The 10,921-nt window shown below is 47.3% G+C and overlaps 1 long non-coding RNA gene across 1 annotated transcript; it reads left to right on the plus strand.

The window, feature by feature from the left end:
* The first annotated feature begins 1,644 nt into the window (after window positions 1-1,644).
* Window positions 1,645-3,243, plus strand: LOC143925466 (uncharacterized). The gene is made up of 3 exons (XR_013261990.1): window positions 1,645-1,805; window positions 2,382-2,511; window positions 2,594-3,243. It is a non-coding gene; the product is annotated as an uncharacterized LOC143925466 (long non-coding RNA).
* The last annotated feature ends 7,678 nt before the right edge of the window (window positions 3,244-10,921 follow it).

Genomic DNA, 10,921 nt, shown 5'->3' on the forward strand with positions numbered 1-10,921 from the left:
TACTTTGTCTCCCCAGTCCCTTCCATCACTTTTAAACGGGCTCTGTCCCTCAAAGATAAGTTGGTAAAGAGTGAGTATTGCAAATCTACCAAAAAACACTGTTCAGTGTACGGCACCTTTCCATGTGGACATTGTGCTCAGTGTCCATGGATTAGAAAGGAAAAAACATTCATCCTTCCTAATGGACAAGTATTTAAACCCAAACATTTTGTAAACTGCCAGACTCCTGCAATTGTCTATCTAATGACCTGCGAGTGCAGCGCATTTTACGTGGGAAAAACCAGGCAAAGGTTCTGGTGTAGAACAGCAAAGCATGTCTATGTCAGTACTAGGATCCCTTTAGGACCCAGCACAACTCACCTGACACAGCCTTTGCCTGGGAAACAACAGTGATTGGCCAGCTCACCTTTAAATCACCTGTATCAGCATTCAGTTTGGACTCTGATCTACCTGTGTATGACCCAGCTTGCCTAGACTACACTTTGCCTGATTCTACTGTAGTACCTTCATCTGCAGCGGTGAACTACAAGGTCCAGCAAACATCTACCTTCATCTGCAGCGGTGAACTACAAGTCCCAGCTGACCTACTCTGCTTAGAAAAAAAGTCAGGTAGAATTGGCGCTATACCCTTAAATAAAATGTGTGTCACTCTATTAATTAATAAAATTATTCCTAATCCGTGCAATTGGTTAAACAGTTATACATCCATACCAATAAAGGTTGTGAAACAATAAAGAAAAAAAAAATTGATAATATACACCTAGTGAAAAATGCTGAAATAAATAAATAAATGCAATATTATTATCCTATAAACATAAAATGCCGACAAGTCCTTTGTAATATATTAAACAGTTCATAATCCAAATGGTGCCTCGTGCAAATATCCAAAGAAAATCCCCGGTGCGCTTTGAAAAGGAATTATATTGCGCTCACCAGATCTTTACCCCATCGACAGTTTAGATTCTCATTTAAACGTTAGGCCTCATGCACACGGACGTTTTTACAGCCGCTTTTTTGAGCTTTTTTTGCAGCTTAAAAACGGCTGTCCATGTTAGTCTATGGCTTCATGCCCACCTAGGCGTTTTTGAGCTGCAAATGGCATAGGCGTTTTTAAGCTGTAAAAAAAACCCAGGACCAGTGCGTTCCGTGGCGTGGGGCTAGAGCAGTAAAAAACGCGAATGTCGGAAAAACGCGGCCGCGGCGTTTTTAAACTTTTGTAAGCTCCAGATTTTTCCTGCTGCACAAAGTTGATTGGACAATGTAATTTATGCAAAAACAGGAACTGTTTATGCATAGATTACCCAAGAGTGCTTTGCACAGGCATGTGACTGTGGGTAGTTGATAGGAGAAGAAGAAGAAGAAGACATGGCAAGTTTGGTATCCCAGTTGGATCTTATTAATGCAATGCAGGCCCATCCTGAACTGTGGGATGTGTCCCATCCATTCCATGGAGACCACATACGCAAAGTTAAGTCATGGGAAGAAATTAGTGCGGCTATAACCCCCGGCTGGGAACAAAAAAGACAAGGAGAAAGAAAGGAGATTAGTAAGTCTATTTTCCTTGAATGTACAATCTGTTTGTGTGTAGTGTAATGAAGATTGCATATTAAACCCTTTTTTCCCCATGTTCTTTTAGGCAAAATTCTACAGCGCAGGTGGAAGTCACTACGTGACCGCGTCAGGAGGGACCTAACCGATGAGGAAAAGGCAGCACGCAGTGGAGCACCAGCACCTCCAAAAAGGCCACATGTGTACCATGCTAATTTGCAATTTTTAAGGCAAAACATGCTAAACAACACCAGACCGTAAGTCTATTTTTTAATTGCAATTTTAATCGCATTGATCGCTTTAAATGACAACGGTCCCAAAAATGTGTCAAAATTGTCAGATGTGTCCGCCATAATGTTGCAGTCATGCTAAAAATCGCAGATCGCTGCCATTACTACTAAAAAAAAAAATGTTAAAAAAATGCCCCCAAAAAAATATATTTTGAAGACGCTATTACTTTTGCGCAAACCAATCAATATTGCGATTTTTTGAACCAAAAACATGTAGAAGTATACGTATCGACCTGTACTGAGTAATTTATTTTTTGTTTTATATATTTTTGGTGGATATTCTAGCAAAAATTTAAAAATAATGCGTTTTTTTCAAAATTAGTGCTGTTTTTTTAGTAACCGCAGAGCTTATCAAATATCACAAAATGAAAGCTCTATTTGATGGCAAAAAAGGACATCAATATTGTTTGGAAGCCACGTCGCATGACCGCAAAATTGTCAGTAAAGCAACGCAGTGCAAAATCGCAAAAAATGCTCTGGTCTTTGACCAGCTAAATGATGCAGGGCTAAAGTGGTTACGTTTACATTTTGTATTGTCTGCAGGACGACTTCAAACATCAGAACAAGGGAGGTGGCTGCAGAGGAGGAAGAACGTGAAGGTTCAAACAGTCCCTTAGTCAGCATTGGATCGCCTCATGCATTGAGTGAGGGTGGTGTTCAGTGCCCAGATGAGGTAACTGCTTATGTCTGCCTGTCTATCTCACTGTCTGTCTGTCCATGTACATGTCAATGTAAACATTTTTGTTCTTTTGCAGGAATCAGGGGCCTTGGAATTAGCGGTTTCCATAGAAGAAGCAGGAGAGCAGCGCGGTCGTGGTGTTGGTGTTCGTGGCCGTGGCCGTGGACGTGGACGTCAAGCGAGGGGCGCCTTCAACTCGGAGGGAGATGACAGGGTGCTAGCACTGCTGCAGGAGGTGCGGCAGGAGAGGCGCAGCATGGATGTTTTTTTAGACAGCGGCAACAGACGCGCCTGCTTCTGCCGCTCACTATACTTCATCCTGGAGGACATTGGGGGAGACCAAGAGAGGATGTGTATGGATCGCTTACATGCCATTGCTACACAGTTCAGGCATGCCAAAATAACTGGTGGGGCAATGCCAAGCGATCCATATGCTTCTCATGATCCCCCAATGGCCCCTGGGACCTCAGCAGTGCTAGCACCCCCCTCTCAATATCATCCCCCTCCTCAACGCCAACCACCACCTATGCCATCCCAGATCCAATTCTACACCCCACATCCCTACAGTGATTTTCCACCTTCCACCTCCCATTGTCCTCCCTCATACCCTGTACCCCGCTACCAGCAGGATTTTGTGCAGCCACGCCAGCCCCAAGAATTACCCCGTCCCCAATCCCCACATGCCCGTGAGCAAGCATCCACCCCCACCTTTCAACAGTTGTGATCTAAAACCATTTTGCTAATGATCTTTGTTCTAATTAAAACTTTTTTTTGGTTGAAAATACATTAGTTAAATTTGTGTTTTCTTTGATGCACAACAGCACACCTTTGCACTCTCCTTAAACCGAAGGCAGAGTGCAAAAGACTCTTTGGCATTCTGCCAGTGGCGGCTCGTCCATAGGGGGCGCCCGGGCGCCGCCCCCCTCCAGGTAATCAGTCACAAAAAAAAAAAAAATGAAAAAAAAATAATAATAAAAAAAAAATTTCTTTTTCTTCAAATGGCCCTTTAAAAAAAATAGAAAAAATAAATGAAAAAAAGTGCTTAAGTACACTGTGTTAGAGCGCCGGACATAGTGGACTATGTGAACACACAGCCCATCCTGTATATATGAGGAGACCAGCCTTGTGTGACTGAAGATAAGACCACAGCCAGCGTATGGGGCAGTGGACCACAGCCAGCGTATGGGGCAGAGGAGGAGTCACAGCTGCCTATCACTAGCCATGGATTACTGCTCAGGACAGAGCCTCATTAACAGACATGTAAGTCCTCATCACTGATCTGTGTGTGTCCATCCATCCATCCCGCTCACTCACTGTCCATCCATCCATCCATCCCGTTCACTCACTGTCCATCCATCCATCCATCCCACTCACTCACTGTCCATCCATCCCACTCCCTGTCCATCCATCCATCCATCCATCCCACTCACTGTCCATCCATCCCACTCACTCACTGTCCATCCATCCAACTCCCTGTCCATCCATCCATCCATCCCACTCACTGTCCATCCATCCCACTCACTCACTCACTGTCCATCCATCCCACTCACTCACTATCCATCCATCCCACTCCCTGTCCATGCATCCCACTCACTGTCCATCCATCCCACTCACTCACTGTCCATCCATCTATCCATCCCACTCACTGTCCATCCATCCCACTCCCTGTCCATCCATCCATCCATCCATCCATCCCACTCACTGTCCATCCATCCCACTCACTCACTGTCCATCCATCCCACTCACTCACTATCCATCCATCCCACTCCCTGTCCATGCATCCCACTCACTGTCCATCCATCCCACTCACTCACTGTCCATCCATCTATCCATCCCACTCACTGTCCATCCATCCCACTCCCTGTCCATCCATCCATCCATCCCACTCACTGTCCATCCATCCCACTCACTCACTGTCCATCCATCCCACTCACTCACTATCCATCCATCCCCCTCCCTGTCCATCCATCCATCCATTAATCCCACTCACTGTCCATCCATCCCACCCACTCACTGTCCATCCATCCATCCCACTCACTGTCCATCCATCCCACTCACTCACTGTCCGTCCATCCCACCCACTCACGGTCTATCCATTTATCTCACTCACTGTCCATCCATCCCACTCACTCAGTGTCCATCCATCCATCTCCTCCCACCCAGTATCTATCCATCCATCCCTCCCTCCAGTATCTATTTATCTATCCATCCATCCCTCCCACCCAGTGTCTATCTATCCATCCATGTGTCCATTTATTTAATTTCTCTGTCTATTTATCAAACTATCTGTAGGCCCTATTGTGGGCGAGTGACCACGGGGGGCGCAAAGAATGCCCAAACCAGCCCCCCCAAAAATGGAGCACCAGCTGCCACTGCATTCTGCCTTCTGACAAGTGTAAGCTAGCCCTTTTTGGGCTTAGCCTACGCTTGACACGAAGGCAGACTCTTATGGACTTGTTGAACAATCGTTGAAAAATGGACATAAACGAACTTTAATTTCAAAATTCTTTATTTACAAATCAAAAGGAAGCAAAACTAGATGTATTCAAATTTTTTCTTTACACATAATCATTCTGCCATGATACCTCTCCATCAGGGGATTCAAAAAATTCTGCAAATTGGTTTCGGATGCTCATGACACGTGCAGTTGAACGCAAGTCCATAAATTGAACCCTGTGAAGTTGGTTTGTGGGCTCCAGATCAACATTGCTCCTGTCATTGTCCCGCAGAAAATTATGCAGAACGCAACATGCTAGGACGACTTTAATGGCGTTTTCCACATCGAGTTGCATACTTGTAAGCAAAACTCGCCATTTGGCCGTGCACACCCCGAATGCACATTCTACAACACGGCGTGCACGGCTGAGCCTATAATTGAAGATCTTTTGGCGGTGGCTGAGACCATAGCCACTGTATGGCCTCATAACATTTTCTGCCAGTCCAAAAGCCTCATCTGCCACCATGACTAATGGCAAACTGGGTTCATCAGTGCAGGGTAGAGGCCTGCTTTCAGGAATATTGAGTCGTCCCTCATGAAGACGACGTCCGAAGGCTGACTCACGGAATATCCTGGCGTCTCCATGGCTTCCATATGCTCCCACATCAACGCAAATAAATTTAAGGTGTGCATCGGACAATGCCAGGAGGACCACCGAAAAATATTTTTTGTAATTGAAATACGATGATCCAGAGTGGGGAGGTTTCTTCACCCTGATATGTTTCCCATCAAGGGCACCGATACAATTTGGGAACTGAGTTTTCTCCCAAAAAGTATCGGCAACTGATTCCCAGATGTCTTCTGTTGGCTCTGGCATTACAATGTCATGCAATTCCTCCCATATTGCCACACATGTTTCTTTTATTATTTTTGACACCGTTGTGAGGCCAAGAAGGAAGTAATGGTGTAACGTGGCATAACTCTGTCCTGTGGCAAGGAACCTAAGATAACATAAAAATTTGAGTTATTAAAGAGAAAAGCATACAAATAAGTACTAACCCTACCCTTAACCCTATCCCCTAGCCCTATCTCCTAACCATATCTCCTAACCCTATTAGACATGTGCGATTCGTTTCGTACGAATCTCAAATTCATACGAATTTCCCAAAATTCGTAAGTTCGGGAGGATCCGAAATATGAATTGCCATGCGTCCGAATTTTGTACGCAATATGAAACTTTTGTTTACGAATTTCGGATCACTTGTCGTTGCATCGACGATCCCTGTGCTGACTTCCTCCTGGGGCTGTACCTCTGCTGTGCTCATTATGAGGGGCTCCCACCATCCCTGTGCTGACTTCCTCCTGGGGCTGCTTATTATGAGGGGTTCCCACCATCCCTGTGCTGTGCTGACTTCCTCCTGGGGCTGCTTATTATGAGGGGTTCCCACCATCCCTGTGCTGTGCTGACTTCCTCCTGGGGCTGCTTATTATGAGGGGTTCCCACCATCCCTGTGCTGTGCTGACTTCCTCCTGGGGCTGCTTATTATGAGGGGTTCCCACCATCCCTGTGCTGTGCTGACTTCCTCCTGGGGCTGCTTATTATGAGGGGTTCCCACCATCCCTGTGCTGTGCTGACTTCCTCCTGGGGCTGCTTATTATGAGGGGCTCCCACCATCCCTGTGCTGACTTCCTCCTGGGGCTGCTTATTATGAGGGGTTCCCACCATCCCTGTGCTGTGCTGACTTCCTCCTGGGGCTGCTTATTATGAGGGGTTCCCACCATCCCTGTGCTGTGCTGACTTCCTCCTGGGGCTGCTTATTATGAGGGGCTCCCACCATCCCTGTGCTGACTTCCTCCTGGGGCTGCTTATTATGAGGGGTTCCCACCATCCCTGTGCTGTGCTGACTTCCTCCTGGGGCTGCTTATTATGAGGGGTTCCCACCATCCCTGTGCTGTGCTGACTTCCTCCTGGGGCTGCTTATTATGAGGGGCTCCCACCATCCCTGTGCTGACTTCCTCCTGGGGCTGCTTATTATGAGGGGTTCCCACCATCCCTGTGCTGTGCTGACTTCCTCCTGGGGCTGCTTATTATGAGGGGTTCCCACCATCCCTGTGCTGTGCTGACTTCCTCCTGGGGCTGCTTATTATGAGGGGCTCCCACCATCCCTGTGCTGACTTCCTCCTGGGGCTGCTTATTATGAGGGGTTCCCACCATCCCTGTGCTGTGCTGACTTCCTCCTGGGGCTGCTTATTATGAGGGGTTCCCACCATCCCTGTGCTGTGCTGACTTCCTCCTGGGGCTGCTTATTATGAGGGGCTCCCACCATCCCTGTGCTGACTTCCTCCTGGGGCTGCTTATTATGAGGGGTTCCCACCATCCCTGTGCTGTGCTGACTTCCTCCTGGGGCTGCTTATTATGAGGGGTTCCCACCATCCCTGTGCTGTGCTGACTTCCTCCTGGGGCTGCTTATTATGAGGGGCTCCCACCATCCCTGTGCTGACTTCCTCCTGGGGCTGCTTATTATGAGGGGTTCCCACCATCCCTGTGCTGTGCTGACTTCCTCCTGGGGCTGCTTATTATGAGGGGTTCCCACCATCCCTGTGCTGTGCTGACTTCCTCCTGGGGCTGTACCCCTGCTGTGCTCAGTATGTCAGTACAGCACAGGAATGGTGGAAACCCCTCATAATGAGCACAGCAGAGGTACAGCCCCAGGAGGAAGTCAGCACAGCACAGGGATGGTGGGAGCCCCTCATAATATGCAGCCCCAGGAGGAGCAGGCGAAAACTGGACCAGCTAACCCCATCTCCTAACCCTATCCCGACCCTATTCACTAACCCTAACCTATATGTGTATTCACTTACCTGAGTGTCACTAGCAGCCGTTCCTCCGGTGACACAGACCTACGCATCACAGTGTCCATCCTTGTTAGCCTTGGCCTAAGCCTCTCCAACAGTTCCTCAAAGAGCGGCACTGACATCCTCGTAAAGTTAAAGAATTTTGCCGGATATGAGCGCAGTTGGTAATAAATATTGGCAAAGTATCCCGTAGACAATCGATTGGATACCATAGGATGCACCCAAAACTGACGTCTGCTTCTTCTCTCCTCCTCCTGTCTCCTTCTCCGCTGCCTCCGCAAGATAATCAGGAGGATTGCCTCATCAATTTTCTGGACAATAGGATCCATACTACTCAGGAAAATTAACTGACTCCAAAAGACTCCGAAATGCTCTCTCCTCTCTCTCTCTCTCTCTCCTACCAAAATGGCACCGACACATGCTCTGCAACACATTTTCTTTGTTTTCTGTGGCATTGTGGGAAATTTGGAAGTGCTATAGCCATCTGGATGTGTTTATTTTTTAAAAACGCTACTTAACGCTGACGCGCAAAAACGCGCAAAAACGCCAATGAAAAACGCGGTAAAAATCGAGTTTTTAATGCTGATTTTTCAAGGTGTAGGAGCTAGCTTTGCAGCCAGTTTTTTAAAACGTCTGTGTGCATGAGGACTAAGAAAGGTTTATTGAAAACAGAAAACTACTCACATCTTATCAGAGCAAGATTCACTATAAGAAATCCTCACACCACCAGCTGCTGTGGTGTATTCAAAAGAGGTCACTTCTCTGTAGCCACGCCTACCGGTTTCATCGTGCTGACGTCATCAAGAGGGTATAGCGCCAATTATACCTGACTTTTTTCACATGCTAATAAGCCCCACCCGTTTTTGGGGGGGGGGGGGTACACCAAGTAGAGGCAGCTCGTACCCCAAAACATCTTAAGACATTTAAGAATTTTTCAGTAGTATCACAATTTTATATGCAATTTCACTTTTTCCAAACACCGATTCGGGGCTGTTTAATCATCACTATTATATATACACATATATACACATATATATTTTTTCAGCAGGAGGTCCCTGCAAAAGGGTATGGACACTAATATCTTAACAATTTGTATAACAACGATAGCAATTTTATAGTGCTAACAAGTTGAGGATTAGTGGCAATAAATATATTAATTTAAAGGTATAGCGCCAATTCTACCTGATTCCTTTTTCACTACTCTGCTTAGACCTGCTCATGGTATGTGCTCTTGTTCTTTGAACTCTTTGTATAATCGGCACTAGTGATGGATGAACTTCCGACGGGACATTTTGCGAAAGCGAAACGCGAACGCAGCCGATAGTTCGCGAACCGTAACATTCGTGGCGGGCCCCATTGACTTCAATGGGAGGCGAACTTTACAAACCTACAGGTCAAATTTGCAGCCACAAAATAATTACTAGCTGTGCACACATAGTCCCACCACATGGCCAATGACATAACACATGTATGAGGTGAATCTGGGATCGACAACTACAAACATTCTTTTTTTATATGTGAAATTGTGACAATTCAGGACTGTGGAGTGCATGAAGGCAATGGAGGAGAGGGAAGGTCAGGGTAGGCAAAGAAGAGGGTGCAGGAGAGGATCACCAGCACCGTGATAGAGTGATCTGACACCAGCACCGTGATAGAGAGCACTGACATCAGCAGCGTGACATACAGCAATGACACCTGCACCGTGATAGAGTGATCTGACACCAGCACCGTGATAGAGAGCACTGACATCAGCAGCGTGACATACAGCAATGACACCTGCACCGTGATAGAATGATCTGACACCAGCACCGTGATAGAGAGCACTGACATCAGCAGCGTGACATACAGCAATGACACCTGCACCGTGATAGAGTGATCTGACACCAGCACCATGATAGAGAGCACTGACATCAGCAGCGTGACATACAGCAATGACACCTGCACCGTGATAGAGAGCACTGACATCAGCAGCGTGACATAAAGCACTGACACCAGCACCGTGATATACAGCACTGACACCAGCACCGTGATATACAGCACTGACACCTGCACCGTAAGCAGCCCCAGGAGTAAGTCAGCATAGCACAGAGATGGTGGGAGCCCCTCATAATGAGCATAGCACAGGGATGGTGGGAGCCCCTCATAATATGCACAGCAGAGGTACAGCCCCATGAGTAAGTCAGCATAGCACAGGGATGGTGGGAGCCCCTCATAATGAGCATAGCACAGGGATGGTGGGAGCCCCTCATAATATGCACAGCAGAGGTACAGCCCCAGGAGTAAGTCAGCATAGCACAGGGATGGTGGGAGCCCCTCATAATAAGCAGCTCCAGGAGGAAGTCAGCACAGCACAGGTATGGTGGGAGCCCCTCATAATGAGCATAGCACAGGGATGGTGGGAGCCCCTCATAATATGCACAGCAGAGGTACAGCCCCAGGAGGAAGTCAGCACAGCACAGGGATGGTGGGAGCCCCTCATAATAAGCAGCCCCAGGAGGAAGTCAGCACAGGGATGGTGGGAGCCCCTCATAATAAGCAGCCCCAGTAGAAATATGACACCGCTCAACCTCTTCAAACAGGAGAGTACGGGCATATAGTACGGTGTGCTTTTTTTGTACAAGGAAGTGAGCCAAATGAAGAAAGAAGGTCTGTGTGCTCGATTAAAAAAATTGTTTCTAGACATATACATGGTCTACTGGTCACATGTGTTGAATTCCTCCAAGATCCATGCCTCATTCATTTTTAGAAATGTGAGGTAGTTAACACTGTCGTGAGCTAGGCGAGTACGCTTATCGGTCACGATCCCCCCTGCTGCGCTGAACGTCCTTTCGGACAGGACACTGGACGAGGGGCAAGCCAACAGTTCGATTGCAAATACGGCAAGCTCTGGCCAGAGGTCAAGCCTGCCCACCCAGTAGTCCAGGGGTTCATCACTCCTCAGAGCGTCCACATCGGCCGTTAACCCAATGTAGTCGGACACCTGTTGGTCTAGGCGTTCCCTGATGCTGGATCCGGATGACACCTGTCGATGGGTCAGCTGAAAGAATGACCTCATATCAGAAGTCACCAACACATCTTCAAACCGGCCTCTTCTTGCAGACGCTGTTGGAT

Source organism: Lithobates pipiens, unplaced genomic scaffold, assembly GCF_037356315.1.
Source record: "Lithobates pipiens isolate NorthernLeopardFrog02 unplaced genomic scaffold, aLitPip1_a1.2 Scaffold_22, whole genome shotgun sequence".
NCBI classification, from domain to species: Eukaryota; Metazoa; Chordata; class Amphibia; order Anura; family Ranidae; genus Lithobates; species Lithobates pipiens.